General features: G+C 48.9%; 1 long non-coding RNA gene across 3 annotated transcripts in view; it reads left to right on the top strand.

Annotated features, from left to right (window-relative positions):
- Positions 1–18405, top strand: part of LOC132691833 (uncharacterized) — an 80999-nt gene that overhangs the window by 49311 nt on the left and 13283 nt on the right. For 2 of the 3 annotated variants that reach the window (XR_009616017.3, XR_009616015.3), the window contains exon 4: positions 12848–17303. The exons of the other annotated variant lie outside the window; for it this stretch is intronic. This is a non-coding gene — a long non-coding RNA (uncharacterized LOC132691833). Of the gene's footprint in view, positions 1–12847; positions 17304–18405 lie in introns of those variants that run through there. 3 annotated transcript variants of the gene reach the window in all.

Below are 18405 nucleotides of genomic sequence, written 5' to 3'. Positions count from 1 at the left end.
CACCAAGGCGGGGCACTACCCTTGACTAGGAATAGGAAGGCCAATGAGATGCGTTCCCTGCCCTTTGGGAGTTTTCGCACCTGGCCTCTCTTACTCTTTATCCTTACCTCATCCTTTACCAGTGTGGACCACTTTCTCTTCTTTCCACCTCACCCTGACTTTGAGGCATCCCAGATGATTTACTCATTTCCAGGATGGGCACACGTGCTCCTACCCTGCCTTCTTCAAATATAGCCAAAGCCATGAATCTGTGCCAGGGAGAGTAGATTTCTTTCCAGACAGATGGCTATGGTCTGAATGTTTGTGTTCCCTCAGAATTCACACGTTGAAATACCAAGATGATGGCATTAGGAGGCAAGGCCTTTGCGAGGTGAATGGGACATGAGAGCAGAGCCCTCAAGACTGAGAGTAGTGCCATTACAAAAGGGGCCCTTTCCACCGTGTAAGGACACGGCGAGAAGACCGCCGTCTGTGCACAAACCAGGAAGCAAGCCCTTACCATACCCTAAATCTGCCAGCACCTTGATTTTGGACGTTGCAGCCTCCAGAATTGTGAGAAATGTTTCTGTTGTTTAAAACTACCCAGTGTGTGCTATTCTGAAAGGATCTACCCAGTGTGTGCTGAACTACCCACTGAAACTACCCAGTGTGTGCTATTCTGTTAGAGCAGCCTGAAAGGACCAAAACACAAATATAAGGACAAGATAAAGGGCGGATATAGTTCCTGAAGGTGCCGAGCCAACAGTGGCTGCCCATGAAGGTTGATTTCTAGTCCAGGTGGCATGGAAGAGTCAGGGCTCCCATAACCCTGGGGTCCAGGAGCCAGTTCTTATTTGTGTAGAAGGCACCCTCGGTTTAGGGAGAGCACAGATGGGTGGGTTTTCTGCACCCACGGCAGGGTCTCAGAGCCAGCCCCACTCGGCTATCCAGGCCTGCAAGGCGCGCAAGCTTCAGAGGGGTTGGGCCCTCCCCAGGAAAACCGGCGAGAATGAGGACTTCTAACTCAGATCACTGAATAGGTGGTAGTTATGAAGATCCACCCAGTGACCGGGGGCTTGGGCTTCCGCAGGTGCTCTGGCCGTGGGAGCTTGGTGCCTGTGTCTGGAGGGAGGCCGAGACCGCAGGAGGAGGTCAAGGGCTTTCATCTGTGGGACGTGGAGCCAGCCATCTCATTACATGGGATCACCGGGCCAGGAAATTGTGAGGTGCTACCAGATCGCAGCCTAGTGCCCTTTGGAAAGAGGCGAGCCAGAGGACATCGGGGCTGTGTAGTTAGCTGGGCCAGGGGATTTCACGGTGATTTGATTCGGGCTGCTCAAATTTCTCCCTCTGAGCAGGCCTCTGCCTTCCATTTCCTAGGATTCCCCAAGGACCCACCAGCCCTTTGGGAGGTCCTTCTGCTACCCGTCCCTCTTGGGAGTTGCTGTTCACTCAGGGCCGGGATGAGGAATGAGGGTGGCGGGTCCCCTCCAGCCCCAGACCTCTTCCAGGGCGGGCTGGAGCCAAGCCCTCTGTCCTTGGGCTCTCCTTGGGTTGGGAGGGGCGCAGGCACTTCTCGCCCTCGCGTGGGGCGTGACAGGCCGGGGACCAGGCCGCCAGCGGGGGTGGGATGGCGGGGCCTGTCAGGCAGCTGTGACAGACCGGCTACCTGCCCGCCTGCCCGGCAGCTGCTAATTGGGGAGGCGCGGAGGGCAGCGGCGGGGGAGCTGGGCCCTGCTGCGGGCGCGCCACTGCTCGTCCCCTCCGTCACCGCCTGCCCTGCCGCCTGTCACCCGCCTCCGACTGTGGGGCCCATCTGGGGCTTCCTGGTTGCACTTCTTATTTTCAATTTTTTTCCCCCCAGGAAAGGCAAGGCTGGAGAAAGCAGGCTGTAATTGGGCTTTGGAAGGTTCTCGCTTGTCAGAGGAGGTGTAAGCCTTGAGAAGCAGCCACCATTAGCATAAGTGTGCTCCCCCGGGGGAGAGAGGGGGCTTCAGCACCTCCCCAGGGCCCTTCCTGGCCGGGGAGACAGCTCCCAGGATGGAATGTGTGGGTGCAGCCCTGCCCGGCTGCCTCCTCCCGCGGGGTGGTGCCACTCAGCACCTCCCCACCCCACCCCCCCGCCTGCCCAGATGGAAGATTCTAGAAGATTTCAGGAGAAGACAAGCCGTGTACTGAGGCTGGGTTAGATGTGTCTTCACCACTCACCCCGACCCCAACCTCCCATACTCAGGACTTCCAGAATCAGCATGGCAGGGCCCAGGGGGACTCCGGCTCATCTATCACCCCTTTCTTCTGGGCAGCTGGGCCAGAGAAAGGCAGGGACTTGCCGAGGGTCACACCTGTCGTTAGAGGCAGGGTTAACTGGACCTCAAATCTCCATCTTGGGCTTGGAATGATGACGGGGATTCCCAGGGTGCCTTTTTACTTTCTCTCCCAGCCAATGCCGGTTCAGCCCACGGGTGTCACTGAAATCACATACTTAGGGACTTATGCATTTGGATTCCAGCTAAGCTCACAATTATACAGCAGATTCTCTTGGGAGGGCTAATACATTAAGCTCTGTCAGTAATTTGTCCCTTAGGAAAAATGATAAGGGAGATAAGGGTACTGGCTACCTGGGGGCTAGTGTGTGTGCGCTTGGGGGCTGTTTGGAGGAGGGAGAGTCTGGCAAGGGGGAAGATGGGCCTGGGACTCTTCACCTGGGGGCCAGGAGAGCTGAAGTGGGAGTCTGAGGCCCCTCCAATGAATTTCATCTACTGCAGATTTTAGCTCCATCTAGGCTTACCCTTCTGTGCTGCCCCCCCTCCCGCCCCGTGGGCAGGTAAGGAGTCCACTGCCCGCCACGTCCCTCCTCGCAGCTGCCATTCTCCTGGAGTCTGTGTGACAGAATGGGACCTGTGGGGAAAGCCGCCACGTCAGCACCCAGCCCCGTTTTGCACTCCGGCAGCTAATTAAAGCCAGGAAGGTAATTTATTGCTGAGGGAGAATGTGCGGGAGGTTTGGCTTCCTTGAAATGGCCCCCAAAGAGTTATGGAAAGCTAAAGTGGGTTTTCAGAAGCAAAAGTTAATTACTCTTCACTTAGCATTTCAGTGTCATGTGGCTCGGAGTTACACACATGCTGAGTGGAAGCCTTTACCCAGACATGGGGACGGAGGGGAGCATGCTGGAGCCAGGGATTCCAGGTGGCTGGCCATCCTCTGGCAGTGGATCAAAAGTGCCACCCATCTCCCCACAAGGGATAAGGCTCTGTCTGCTCCAGGAAGCTCAGCTCCAGGTGGGGGTGAGACTGGAAGGCATTCATTTCTGTGGAAGAGAGTTCCCACGTGGGAGAAAGAACGCTGCTCTGCAAACAGGAGACTGGGGGTGGCGGCTCCCAGCTCTGCCCTGACAGCTCTGTGGCTTGGCTGAGCTCTTTCCCCTCGCTGGGTCTCACTGTTCCCTTCTATTTAAGGATCACTGAGGCACATCTTCACTTTTGGTGGTCTGATCATTTCCTTGACACTATCGTCCCTGGGTCTCTTTATGGATGCCATTCATGCCGCGCGGCCCATTTGCTCGAGGGGAAGACTGAGGTATAGGCTATCCCACCAGAAGATAATGGAGGATGTGGGAGTGACTTCGCTGTCAGCTGAAAACTGATGCATTTGCCGCCTAGAAATAGGAGCTTCTTGGGGCTGAACGTGTTTGTTAGATTTATGGATGGATAATGGCATTTGGGAAGGCAAATGGCATGATGGCATGAATCTGGGCCACTTTGGGAAGAAAGGGTAAAAGATTCTGTCAATGAACTCTCTCATTGGGGCCAAACAGAAATGGTGCAAAAGCTGCCTTGCACACTTATCTGTATCTAAAGGCGGTAATTATCCTGACTGTAGATATGCTTACTATTAGGTGCTAAATATTTAAAATGATTGCTACTCAGGAGTGCTGATGCATAGGGACACTTGTACCCCAATGTTTACAGCAGCACTTTCAACAATAGCCAAATTATGGAAAGAGCCTAAATGTCCATCAACTGACGAATGGATAAAGAAGTTGTGGTTTATAAACACAATGGAATACTACTTGGCAATGAGAAAGAATGAAATATGGCAACTGTAGCAACGTGGATGGAACTGGAGAGTGTGATGCTAAGTGAAATAAGTCAGGGAGAGAAAGACAGATACCCTATGTTTTCACTCCTATGTGGATCCTGAGAACTTAACAGAAGATCATGGGGGAGGGGAAGGAGGAAAAAAAAAAAAAGGTTAGAGAGGGAGGGAGCCAAACCATAAGAGACTCTGAAAAACTGAGAACAATCTGAGGGTTGACGGGGGGTGGGGGATGGGCATTGAGGAGGGCACCTGTTGGGATGAGCACTGGGTGTTGCCTGGAAACCAATTTGACAATAAGTTTCATATTTAAAAAAATTCTTGCTGCAGTTTATGTTTAAGGGGCTGACTCGAGAGGCTCCCACTTGATCTTCCTAGCCACATTTTGTGGGGGGGGGGCGGGGAGGGCGTTGAGCAAAGGTGAGGATGTGGAGGTGCTGTGCTTAGGTTTTCAGTTCGAGGTGGTTTACGAAGAGTAATGAGTTCCAGAGAGAGAGGACGCCCATCTTAGGTGGGTGTTGCATGCTAAAGTCGGTGGGGATGGTGGGTCCAGGAAAGGCAAAATTATTTCTGAAAGTCCTTATATCGTAGGGATTTCTCCTGGAAACTCAAAAGTGAAAAACTTCTTTCTTCTTCTTCTCCTTCTCCTCCTCTTTCCTTCTCCTTCTTTTCCTTCTCCCCCCTCTTCCTCTTTCTCCTCTTCCTCCTCTTCCGTCTTCTTCTTTGGCATTCCTACTGGTCATCTTTTTCCTGGACCTAGGTAGAGGGTCTAGTCTGAAGGGAGATGGTGAGTGTGATGGAGTAAAGAGAGTCTACCCTGTTGACATTTTGTACATTAAATGTGTGTGTTTCACCGCTTACTCTGTTGTCCCAATAAATCCAGGCAGAAAAGCCTTAGACCAAAGTATCTGCAGATAATATGAGCTCATTGAGAATTTTTTTAAGCAATGAGTGAATAAAAGTCTTTAAAAATTCTTGTCTCATGCTGTCACTCCAATATCATGGGTGATGGAATTATATAGATACATGATTTGTGGATGTGGTTGAATAGGGTGGTGTGGTTAAAGAACTATAGTGAAAGTAATTAAGTTCCCTGGAGACAAGATGTGACACCCAACAGGAATGCTTTAGCACCTCACACATATAATATTAGGTCTCCAGAAGCAATCACAGCACTGTGAATCTGAGAGTGTTGGAAATGAGATTGGATTCCCTTTGCACAAGCCATCTACCCAGCAATTTGTAGTGAATTCAAACATTATTGAACATTCTTTCGGAACCTTCCCTCTCTTATTAAAAAATGTTTCTGTGTCTAGGATTGTTGGGTCAAACAGTCCCCACTTACCTTGAAGATGGGCTGGACGGCTCAGAATGAGGTCAGAATCCCAGCGAAGCCCGGAATGGGCTGAACGTCAGCCAAGGATGTACTTAGGTCATGTTCTTAACTGCAAACCCTGACTGTCTGTTGTTTAGCTAAGGGCCAAATTACCACTTTGGTATAGGCCTCAATAAATGGCGATGAAGTGGCCTTGGATTTTGTTGACATGTTTTTAGACCAGAGACTGCATCTAGGACAGGGCATCACCTGCCATCATGCTGAATTATTACAAGCATGAGCAGCATTTACAAAACGCAGGCATCTTTCACTCTGCCTAGTTGGAGGGTAGAAGCGATCTCTGTGATGATTAGGTCCAAGAGTTATACTTCTAGTTGAAACTAGAAGCTGGCATGGCCTATGATTCCCTGTCTCTCCTGCTCCATGATAGACCCAGATACACTGGAATTACCACTAAGTGGAAGCAGGGTATAAAATAAGGTGGTAGCCGTCCCCATTAGCAGGAAGAGGGGTGGTAGTGTCTGTATTGTGGATGCTTTTGCAAAGAGTTTGTTTCTGTGATGATGAAGCTGGAGAGGCAATGGCCTTATTTTCTTTGGGACACAGCTCCTTATATCTTGTTGGGATGAGGCAAGAGTGGAAGTTAGAAGCGTTATTTGGGTGCAGGGAACAGTAAAGAGGGAAGGGAAAGGAACTACTGATCATTGTGCACTGTTAGGTAGAGAAAGTCTGGCATTGGGCCAGGGAGGCATTATAAATTAGCAACAGCCTTTTGGAAGTCATGGATTTTATTCTCCTGCAACATGGAGATTCTGGTCCAATCATCCTAAATGATGCAAGCCTCTTCTGTCCTTGAGACTTCTGGGGAAAAAAGTTCTAGAGCCACATGTCTATAGACTATGTCCAGACTTGTCATTTTGCAGGTGGCCGACTGAATTCCTTAGCTAGAGAGTGGGCTGACCAGGAGGAGACCCAGCTCAGAACGGAGTTCCTTCAACCTTTTCACCCAAGTAAAGATGGAGGAGGATGGACAAGTCCTCCAGGCATGTCATGGCCCAAAACCTCTCTTAGTAAGTGTTACATGTGTGATTTTTAGTGTTTAATGTTAAAAAGTCATCCACGTTTTGCATGTTTGGTCACAACACACTTGTGTTTTAATATAAAAACAATGTTTTAAATTACCATCAGGAAAAACACAAAGGAACAAGCATGTTTCTTACTTCTTTCAATTAGAGGCAGAAACACTTTTGAGTCCAGTGTTTGGAACTCTGGGTTAGAAGGGCAGGAGGTAGCTTATCACTGCCAGTGGACAGATCCTTTTTGCTTTCTGACAGCTGCGAAAAATGGTCCAGTTTTTCACTAATTTTCAAGGTGGATCAGGGTGGTTAGCTCAGTTGAGATGTCCTGAAACCTCTTCCTCACTGAGAATGCCTGCAGATGGCACATTCAGGGTATATACCCGTGCCTGGATGGGAATCATCAGGTTTGCATGTCGCAGTTTGGCCTCCTCTGTGCACAGGAAACTGTGTTGTGTTCACCCAGGACCAGGCAGGGTGACTAGTCCATGGCCACCTAAGTCCAAGAGCAAAGGCGCTCCATACACAAAGCCCGGCATTACTCCATATGGCCTCCTTGTCCAGCCTTTTCCATTGGCAAATACCATCTCTTAAGGAGAATCATGGAGATGAATTTCATTCCACAGTCGGTCTCAGTCCTTGACTGCCCTTGTGGTCCACTTCTTCATGCTGTGTTTGGAGATGTTTCCCAGAACTCAGAATTAAGATGCCTTAGCAAGTTCTAAAATGCTGTTGGCAATTGTCTTTTTATCTCCTGATCATGCACTTGGTTAGCGGGCTTTCAACATTCCATCTTTAAAATGGCATTGGGGTAGCCACTTCTCCACTCCCATTTTCTTGACACAGTTGAAGTATGAGATGATGGGGATCCACTTGCTGCTTGGATCTGAGTTAGGATTTTGCCCAGTTCTTCATTGCCCCATTCTCCTTGGGGTTTGGTTTCTACTTCATGTGTTTCTTCCTAGCCCTGCTGTTTCTACTAGTCTGAGGCTTTAATCTCCCCACCTAGACTGCCTTAAACAGAGTAATCTGAACAAATAGGGATCAGCCCCATATGACATGGGAGCATTCCGTTAGCTGCTGCAGTGGGTACTCCATGTACGTTCCATGTTGGGTTCTTACACTTGGGTAGATTTATCTTTAGAATGTGACCTTACCAAGTCCAAGAAGACAGCACCCGTTCATTACTGTTCCACTATTATTGACTCTAAATAAAAACTGTACAGCAGCTGCTGATGGGGGTGGGGGGATGAGAGGAGGAAGAAAATCAGACAGATCCTTCGCCAGTGTCAGTCCCCTCAGTCAATGGAAGTAGCTGGCATTGTACAGGCCATTTGTATCTCCAAAACCAAGGGCTTCTGTGCACAGCAGGGATGGCATCTTCCCCTCCTCTTCTTCTTCCTTCTCCTCCTCTTCCTTCCCCTCCTCCCCTTCCTTTCTCATCCTCCTCATTCTCCTCCCTCTTCTTCTCCTCCCCTTCCTCTCCTCCCCCTTCCTCTCCTCCCCCTTCCTCTCTTCCCCGTCCCTCTCCCCCTCCCCTTCCCCTCCTCCTCCTCCCCCCTTCTTCTTCTTCTTCTTCTTCTTCTTCTTCTTCTTCTTCTTCTTCTTTTTCTTCTCTTTATAGAAAACTTGTTGCACTGAGTGGCAAAGAGCCCACAAATAACTGAGCTGTACATTGGAAATGGATCTGATGAGACTTTTAATAGAAGAAAATCATCATTATTTCCCAAGAGTTCACAGTCCCATAATATTTTTATTAGCAGCCTCTCTTCTAAATAAAGTTCAGTGGATTGATTTTGGTTGGGTTTTCTCATTCTAAATATCTCCTTAAATTATGACCATGGATATCGTCCCATCATCACCATTGTTATTATTGTTATCAGCATCAGCAGCTCCATTGCTATATTTATGTCGCACTTAGAAAGCTCTCAGACACTTCAGGTATATTGCTTCATTTGTCCTCATAGCATATTTGTAAGGAAGGGAGGGGACCTATTAGAACTAAACACTGAGTACAGACTTCTCCTCTCTGCACTTCTGTGAGGAAACCCCCCTTTAGGGTGTGGCCAGGAGAGCCCCCCTTTGGCCAGGAGAGACTTTTACCCCAACCTCAAGCAGAGGGGGATTGCTCTAGTCTAATTTACAGCCACCCAGAGGCTGGATACCTTTGAGGACTTGGCTCAGGGTAGAACAGAGGGTACTTACCTTGAGTGGCTGTGCAATGGGGGAAAACCCCTTGGGAGTCACAATGACCATCTAGCCCTGACTTGCCCCCTTGCCTTGCCTTGGCCCTCATTGGGTATGTGGGGCAACATCAATCATAGGGTCCCCAAAGCCCCCAATCCCAAGAGTGCAGCACCATGGAACAGTGGAAAGACACTGGCATAGGAGCCAGGAGATCTGAGTTTAAATCCTGATTCAGCCATCGATTAGCTTTGTTTCTTGAGCCAACCCCTTAGTGTTTTTGAGGCTTCATTTCCTCATTTATAAAAGGAGGGATATTAATACTTCCTTTCTGGATTTTGTGAGTACTTAATATGGTAACCTATATAGAAATGCCTAGCATGATGGATGAAACATAAACGTGCAATAAATGTTAGTTCCATTCTCCCTTTAATCTTCTCTCTTGGCGAAACCTAAACTGTCTGTCCAGTACGATTTTGAGAGCTAAAAGTGAACATAGAAAACAACATTTGGATACATTAGTCATTTTAATCAGTGCCTTGTCAAAAAGCATGTATTTTCTTACCTATGTTGAATAAAAGCTAGTAATCGGTAATCAGTGGATTTTGAAGCTTGTGTTAGAAACAATGCTGGGGGTGCATCTGGGTGGCTCAGTTGGTTAAGCCTCAAACTCTTGATTTCAGCTCAGGTCCTGATCTCAGGGTTGTGAGATTGAGCCCAGCATTGGGCTCTGTGCTGAGATTACTTGGGATTCTCTCCCTCTTTCTGCCCCTCCCAGCCCCTTAAAAAAAAGAATACTGGACTAGAGAGCAGACAGCCTGGGCTTCATGCCCCTCCCCATCACTAGCCAGATGGAGGTCCTTGAGGAAATCACTTGGCATGTCTGGGTCTCAGTTTCCTGATCTGTAAAATGAAGAGCTTAAAATAGTTACCCGTGAGCTTCGCAGTCCTATAATTTTATAAGAACTGATTTTTAGGGAAGAGGCTAAATGATGTGTGTGACCTTTTGTTCCTCCCATTTCCTGGGTTCCTTGTGCCCTAGGAAACCCCAATGGTTGGTCTCCGGATCAGTAGCAAGGAAGCCCAGCTAATTTGGTGGTGGTACCCATGCTGTGGGCACATTGCCCGGGAGGAAATGAACAACCTCTGGAAGGCCAGGCAGCAACCCAGACTCCACAGTGGCAGCTGATGTCTCAGACTCTGCTTCTATTTATTGGTCAACCCCAGCTTCCCTCTTTCTGCCTGCCTCCCTCACCTGCTCCGAGAGTCCTGGGTCTAGACTGATGGCAGCACAGGTGGCTGTGCCCAGAAGCCCAGCTGCTTGGATCTCTCGGGGCTGGGGAAGGCTGCTGGGGGGCTGGGTGCCGGACCCCTGTCTGCTGCGTTGACCACATCTCCAGTCAAGTGCTGTCTTTGGAAGGTCTGGTGTTAGTTGCTGTGCTAATCCCTGCTGGTTATGCTTCTCAGCATAGCCTGTGTGTTCTGCAGGGTGGGAAGAGTCTTCCCAGAAGCCAAACCTCCTTGAGCATGCCTCAGTTAGGTCCCCCCCCCCAACCCCGGACTCTTGTGCTCTTTCTGCATCATCCAAAGAAGCAGGGCGAGTCTTGGAGGATGAGTGGTTGGGACATTTTCTCACACAGGATTCCCTGCACACAAATGCACCAGGAAGAGCATAAAACACAGAGAAGACTTCCCTTTGCAGGATTTGCCCCATATGTTATTTTCTCTCTTTCACAGAGTAAAGCCCAGCTGCATTTCCAGTTTAATTTGATTACTTACAAGGGCAGCTCTGTATGCTTGGTGTTGCGAGGCTCTAATGGTGAATATGATTCTGTCTCTACTCTCCAAGGGCTGACAACTAGGGGGAGAGGTAGACAAACACACAATTAACTAGGATAACAAGGCAGACAGTCAGGAGTGCTTTTATAAAGTCACTAAATATTGTGGGAGAATAGTTCCAACTGGGAATGTCAAGTCTTTCGTCAAGTCTTCTGTTAGGAAGTAGTTCTCGATACGGACCTTAAATAATCAGTGGGGTCGCAATAAAAACAGAGTGGAGAGTGGGGAAGGGCATCTAGGATAGAGGGAATATTTCCAGGGAAGGCAGACTGGATGGGAAAGGGAATGCCAAGAGCGATTCCTTTATACAACTCGCAGCCTGTCCTGATGGTGCACGTACAGGGAGAAACCACAAAAACAACCTTCTTGCATCCCAGCGGGGGAGAAAGCAAGTGCTGCTTGGTGTGTACTCTTCCACAGGGTCCGGAAACACACAGATTCTTGACTGCACCTTCGATTTAGCTAGGGAAATAACAATGGCGGAGAGCAGGCTGTCAACGGCAGTATGAATGAAACCCTTACATGTAAATATCACTTTTTCTTTTCTTTTTTTTTTTTTAAATTTTTTTTTTTTTTTTTTTTTTTTTTTAACGTTTACTTATTTTTGAGGCAGAGAGAGACAGAGCATGAATGGGGGAGGGTCAGAGAGAGGGAGACACAGAATCTGAAACAGGCTCCAGGCTCTGAGCTGTCAGCACAGAGCCCGACGCGGGGCTCGAACTCACGGATCGTGAGATCATGACCTGAGCCGAAGTCGGCTACTTAACCGACTGAGCCACCCAGGCGCCCCTAAATATCACTTTTTCAATCGTTTTGAAGACTCTTTATCCTTTGGAAGTAATATACGTGAAGGTGAAGCTGGAAAAAATTGGCATCTTTCTGACTCTTTTCTAGACTGTACCCATGCCAGGCATCACTAATCGAATCAGCACACCCTTTTCCTGAGCTGAGCTTGTCCTCAGAATGCCCAGGTGTTCCAGGTGGCCCCTGCTAATTGACTGGTTGTATTACGCCAGATGAATCCTGTTTGCCATTTTTTGTTCAAAATTTTTTTAATGTTTATTTATTTTTGAGTGAGAGAGACACGGAGTGTGAGCAGGGGAGGGGCAGAGAGAGAGGGAGACACAGAATCCAAAGCAGGCTCTGGGCTCTGAGCAGTCAGCACAGAGCCTGATGCGGGGCTTGAACTCACGAATGGTGACATCAGACCTGAGCAAAAGTTGGATGCTTAACCAGCTGAGTCACCCAGGTGCCCCTGCCATTTTTTGTTTTAAAGTATTAATGACTCACTGCTATGTTAAATACTAGGTGCATTTTTGTGAAACCCAAAGACTGTCGGAAAGCAGGGAGAAATTTTTATAACATCTAGCGCAGTGAGAGTCTCAAAATATAAATGGAGTGGCTCATGAGACCACGAGACAAGGATAAAAGTATTCTCAGTCCTTTCTCCCAACATCCCTGTGGCCAAATGGTGTAAATATGAAGTTCAAAGAGACAGAACATATGTGAGAAAGTATAATAAGGTATACATAAAAAATAACCATTGGCTTAGATCACTGGTTCTCAACCTGGATATACATCTGAATCTCTGGTTTATGGATAATGAGGATTCCTGGGCTTCGTTTTAGATGAATCAGACTTTTCTGGTCTTGGAGCTTAGAAATGATCATGTCTACAAAACACTCAGTAATTCTTCTGCAGTATACCAGAGACCAGTTCACAAACCTATGTTTTGAAGTTGAAGATTCCAACAATAGGAATGTTCTCACCCTTGTTTGTGTCATTGGATAGTTGGCAGAAAATACCATACTCATTTGCCATGGCGGAGATACCTTATATTCCATGTTTATTCCAGGTACTGAAAGACTGTAGTCACTTGGTAAATGGAAATGAAGTCTCAATTTCCAAAGGGATTGGTCATTTGAATGAATGTGGGTCATGCTTTTTGGAGACCCATCTTCAGGGTGTATCTGAATGGTCATGCATCTACAGTATTTGGTTTAAGAGGAATTGAGAGAGAAGAGTTGAGAGAAATTGGCTCATGTTGACCAAGAGGAGACTGTCCTGAAATTTCCGGTCAATGGTTGAGCCCCCTTGAGTTTCTGAACTCAAATACTATATATTGTTCATCTATTTGTACTGGGCATTTCACTAGGATCATACATACATTGTCTGATGCAGTCCTTCAAATAATCCTATGAAGGAGTTGTTATTGTCCCCAGAAGAGGAAACCGAGGCTCAGAAAAGTTAAATAACTTGCCTTGGGTGATGATGCAGGATGTGGATGTGAGTCTTGAATCTAAGGCTGTCTAACTCCACATCTTCTATTCTTATTTAGAACACTCCACCTGCCATTTCCAAGAAATATTCTGTTCTCTGAGATTGCTGGAGCCCAAACCATCATCAATGATGCAAACCTGAAGTCAGAGCTGAGAAGGGCCTCTGATACACACACCAGTAGTGGTCTGTAAGACTCTGATGTTCTCACCGGCTTGATCAAAACCCACTGCTTATTACTGGCTCTTTTATTTGTCTACGTTTGTATGAATACTGTTTGTAAACTGTACTAAGATTGTTCTTATACCCGAACTTTGTATTTTTGAAAAGATACAAGGCTACAGACTATTATTTTCCTAAAAACAAAAACAGCAATGTGATTCTTACATATGTGGAACATACGTAACTCAGATCCCCTACATTTGAGACTTACAGAAAGGAAGTATAGGGATTGGGGCCTCACTTGTTGACCTGGTGGGAGGGGGGTGGGCTAGGATAGGGCCACCCCCAATGTCTCCATCCAGGTGAGAGCACAAGACACCGGGGGGGGGGGGCGGCAAGTTGCTTTAGGGCCCCCCCAGGGAAGCCAGCCTCTGAGCCTAGAACTCAAATCCCCTATGTTTCATGGAACAACCTGGATGTTCCTCCCATAAGTGCATGTGGAGAGGACTGGCCCAGCACCCACTGCACTGACTGACCACCCAGCACGAAACAGTGGTCACAAGGCTTGGTTTCCAGGTAGCTCTTTTATCTTGGGCAAGTCATTTTACTCCTCTGGTCCTCAGTTTCCATGCAAATCTGTGCATAAAGGTCTCTCCTGGATCTAAAAGGTCAGGATTCTGTAAAAAACATCAGCCATGGAGCTGGCAAAGAGATTGATGGGGACTTGTCAGGGGCATCATTGTCGCTGTCCTCACTAGTTGAGGGTGGGCAGAGGCTGGACGACCCTGTAGACCAGTGACCCGAGGTTTCTCCTGTCCCCCTGACCTCATTGGTCTGCCTCCTTCTTGGGCCCAAAGTTGTCAGACTCTTCTCTCCTTGGGAGACAGTCATAGTGGGTTCTAGCTCTATGTTCTTTGATGTTTCCTGTCAGAGTGACTTGAAATCCCAGATCTTCAAGTAGCCCCTTCACGCATAGATAGCTTTTCTTTTCTTGGAAATGCTGATCCTCCATTGACACCCCACCCCTGCAGTGGAGTAGAGCTGCCTGGGCCACCTCCATGACAGAAGGTCTACACGAGTCACAGGGATTTGAAGCTGAAGGGACTTTCTCGAGCGTTGACTCCAACTCTTTTATTTCCTAGATGAGAATAAAAGGCCCCAAGAGGGAAGTGACTCTGCAACTCAAAGCCTCCCTGTTAGTGAAGGAATTGACGCCATGTTTTCAAATTTAGACCCCGAGTATAGTAATAAAACTGACCCCGTGGAACTGCTGTGAAGGTATTTGCACAAGATAATGCCTACGAAGGGCTCAAGTGTAGTTCTTGGCATGGAGAACCATTGGACACAGCTGTTCCCTCCCTTCCTAGAACTCAAATCCCCTGCTCCTCACCGTGCTCACGTTCTCATAGAAGTCCTGTAAGTTAGGACGGGCAGATTTTATTATTCCTTTACTCCCCAGCACACCAAGGCATGCAGAAGCAAACCGAGCTGCCCACGTTTGATTACTGCCTTAGGGGTGCCATCTGACTTGAGTCATGTTCTGTACTCAAAGAATGTTTGGGGTTGCTGCCCACTAGAACCCATCCCTCCTGACTCTTAATCCAGTGCTCTTTCCCTTATACCGAGTGGATGGACGCGTGGGTGGGGACAAGCTACTTTGAAATGCTGGGAATACCAGCATGGTGACAGATGTATAAGAACACATGGGGCCACAATCCCTGTATATCTTAAGTCTGCCAGTGTGATTTTATTATCAAGCATTTATCAAGAGCTCCTATGTGCCAGGAGCTCTGCTTACTGCTGAGATGAATATAAAAATGAAGAAGATACAGACCCTGCCCTCAAGGAGCACTTAATTTGATAAGAGAGACAGACTGAGACATACATAATTCAAATGTGAGGCAGATGGTAATCACTGACTACTTTAGACTTAGGGAAAGGAAGTATAGGGGTTGGGGCCTCACTTGTTGACCTGGTGGGAAGGGGGTGGGCTAGGATAGGGCCACCCCCAAATGTCTCCATCCAGGTGAGAGCACAAGACACCTTGGGGGGGTGGGGCGGAGGAAAAGTGCTTTAGGGCCTCCCAGGGAAGCCAGCCTCTGAGCTCTTTGGCCCCGATGCCCGGTGACCCGTGCTGGGCCACTGTCTGGTTCCAAGACTGTTTCTTTTGCAGTTTTGCAAAATGGGAGAACATCCCCTTTCTTGCTCTGAGCCCTGTGGGGACTGGAGTGTTCACTTGTCTAGACGTCTGTTTTTGAAAAAGACTGCCTTCAAGCCGCAGAGGGCTCAGAAGCAGCACCCCACACGGAGACCAAGAAAACGCCATCCTTTTTCTCTCTTGTCCCTGTTTCCAAGACTGGAGGGGGAGGGTGAGAGGCTGGGCGGGGACAGTGGGGGCGGGGAGTGATGGCGAGGGGACTTGTAGGTCAGCGCTTGACAAGGGGAGCGGGGTCACTCCGGGAAAATACGGCCTTGCTCTCCCCTGACAGATTCCCAGAGAAGCTCTAACTGTTCCCCACCTGTCCCGAGCTCCCCCGCCCCTCAGCGCTGCTGTCCCCTGCTTGCACGGAGCAGGGAGGCGATGATGAATTTCCCCCGAACGGCATTACAGACAGTCATAAATAATGCTTTGCTCTTTGGTGACGGCACTTTCCATTAGAGCTGCCTGTGCTGGGCCGTTGCTACCCCCAGTCTTCTGCCGGGGACTTGCAGTAAAATTTATCAGCGAGCTTTCTGCACCTAATAAATCATCCCCTCCGGGAGCCATCTGGCAGATAAGGCCGCGAGAACCCACATGCTCTGCAGAGGCGGAGTCGGAGTGAGAGCCGCCCTCGCTGGGGCCCCCGGGCCCTGTTGAGGGGGGACTTTCTCCCCATCAGTCCGGGCCTGTCACACTCCCTCTGGCTTTTCTCATCAGACTCAGGATGGGGGCCCTGGCTTTGGCGGCTGTTCCCGACTCACAGAACGGGTTCGTCCCACCCTGGGGACAGGCCTGAAAACCATATCCTTTTCCTGTTCTCTCCCCACCTCTCCCCGCACCAGGTGTACGGAAGGTCCTGGGGTCTGACAGCGGGCAAGAGCAGGGGTGTCCCAGGGCAAGACAGATGCTGTGATGGGCATGACTGTTGCTTAATTGAATCCTCCCCGGCGTCCTCCAGCCACTTGGGTATTGGCCAACATGGAAATTATCTCGTAGTGATAAGAAACTTCCTGCCTGGATGAAAGACATCTAGGAGCACCGCCTTGAAATTCAGGGTGAAGCCTCACACGGCCATCCCCACTTTCTCCTAGCAGCAACTACCATGCTTTTAGAGTTTTCTTTCCAATGTGGATTACTTTCCATTAATATACATTAGGGGACATACTCCAGTGCACTGGACATAGAGAAAGCAGCGCACAGATTAATGACCGTGGCCCTTTCCCTAACGCACTTACAGTTTGGTTGGCGAGACTGTTTTAAAGCCAGTCTCAGGCACAGCTGGGGCAGTGTCCACGTAGGGAGTCGTAGCACCCGCATGACGCGATCGTGGTGGCGAGGAAGGAGAGAGTGCCCAGCTCTCTGATTTTGCAGCCCCTGTGCCCGGTGTGGTGCCCGGGTCACTGCAAGCCCGTGGTCCCTGGGTGTCTAACATGCTGAATGGGATGTGGCAGTGGGCACCGTACCTGACACAGCCAACAAGACAAAGTAGAATATGAGAATGAGATGATAAATAGGAGAATGGAAACAGCTTTATCATCCCCGGCTTCCCGCAGAGCGTGAACCCTGTTCCTTAGGGTTCCCTAGACCATCTCGGAGCCAAATCCTGTCCTAAGCATGATAGAACCTGTGTTCATGGCTCAGCTCTGCCGCTGGCCGCCTCGGCTTGATCAAGGGGCTCCCCGGGCTTTGGTGTTCTCCTTTGTAAAGTAATATGAAAAGCCGGGGTCATTTTGGGGGCACAATTTTTAATATTGTTGCTGGTAGAAGATTTTCTAATTTTGCCTTTGCTGATGCCTGCTTTTTTTTTTTTTTTTTTTTTGAAAGACGGAAGGTTGAATGGGTAAATGTAGTGAGAACTCCTGTCTTTTCCCGCCCTCTTTTCCCACTTTCTGGCTGAGATAGTCTCAGTGTGGGGACCCCAGGTGGCTAGAGCCTGAGTTCCCTGAATTCTTCCTGGAGCCTCGTTCTGCAGGAAGACACCTATCACGCCCTCCTCTGATCGATGTGGACGTATCCCGGGCAAACATTACATGGAGTGTCCCAAAGATGCTTAGCTTAGCTATGCATTTAATTTGGTGGTAATTGAAATTTGCCAACAAAGATTTGCATGTAATCTGTGATTTCATTTTTCAATTAAAATTGCTTTCTTCCTGTGGATGGGAAGTGTTTGGCTCTTTTCTCTTTCACAGCACTTTGCAAACATGAATCTCCCACTCCCTCGGGGGCTAGAGAGAGGGGAACGGTGTGGGACAAGGAGGGGTAAGCTGAGGCCAAGAGGCATGCTCCCACAGGATGGCAGGGCCACTCAGGAGAGGTGCTGGAGGCTGGGCTGATGACAGGCAAGGTGCGGGCATGGCTCCTTTGTTTCTGCTGAGTTTGGCAAAGAAGCTCCAGCCAGAACTTTCTGGAAGCTCAGTTTTTGGAGGGCAGGCAGGGTTTGGGAAGCAGAAGATTTAGAGAGGTGGGAAGAGCCAACCAGTTCTCCCTGGCCGAGGCAAGCAAGCAGCAAGAAGTCGGAGGAAGACACTAGGCCCAGGTACTGGGAGGCAGGAGGGTGGCCGATCTGAAGATCTTCTCTACGGGAGGAGCATGGCCTTCGATAAAGGCAAAAAGCGACCCAGCTCACTGGAGAAGAGAAGTGAGAGGGTAGTGTGTTCTAAGGGTGGTGGGAGAAGTGAGACAAACACAAGAAGCAGAGCCTTGGAGAGCCCCTAAGCCAGTGAGGAGCCTGCATGATGTGGATTCTGATGAACCAGCTCCCAGGTATGGATTTTTCCTTTGCTGGGTCTGCGGCCTTGGACCAGTACTTACTTTCTGGGGGTTCTGTTTTCCTCAACTATTTCCTGCGTATAAAAGTAATACCTACCTGAATAGGGGCTGGGAGAAGCAGGCTGTTGATCTGTGAGGGTTGTCCCAAGGTCAGGGGCTCCGTCTTCATACCCTTCATATGCCCAGAGCCTAGCACGGTGCCTGGCACATAGCAAGAGTTTAGTAAAACCCGTCAAAATGGACAAATTGGTCAAATGAGATGATGTGAGTGGAAGAGCATTTTGTAGATTCTAATAGCCCATTTTTGGTACTCGTTTGGCCTTATTAGTTGTGAAAATGAGATCAGGTATTTGACTCAACGCTGGGCTGACTCTGGGCTGAGCCCCGGATGGAGAAGGTTCAGGACAGAGGTCCTGGTTTGTGACTCAGGGAAGCTTCTGTGGGAGCCCGGACCGCTGGCAGCGATTTGTTTTTCCAGACCCAGGCCC

The sequence above is a fragment of the Panthera onca genome, chromosome B1, assembly GCF_046562875.1.
Source record: "Panthera onca isolate mPanOnc1 chromosome B1, mPanOnc1 haplotype 2, whole genome shotgun sequence".
Lineage (NCBI taxonomy): Eukaryota > Metazoa > Chordata > Mammalia > Carnivora > Felidae > Panthera > Panthera onca.
Note: the sequence above shows the minus strand (reverse complement) of the source record. Positions and strands in the feature narration are given on the sequence as shown.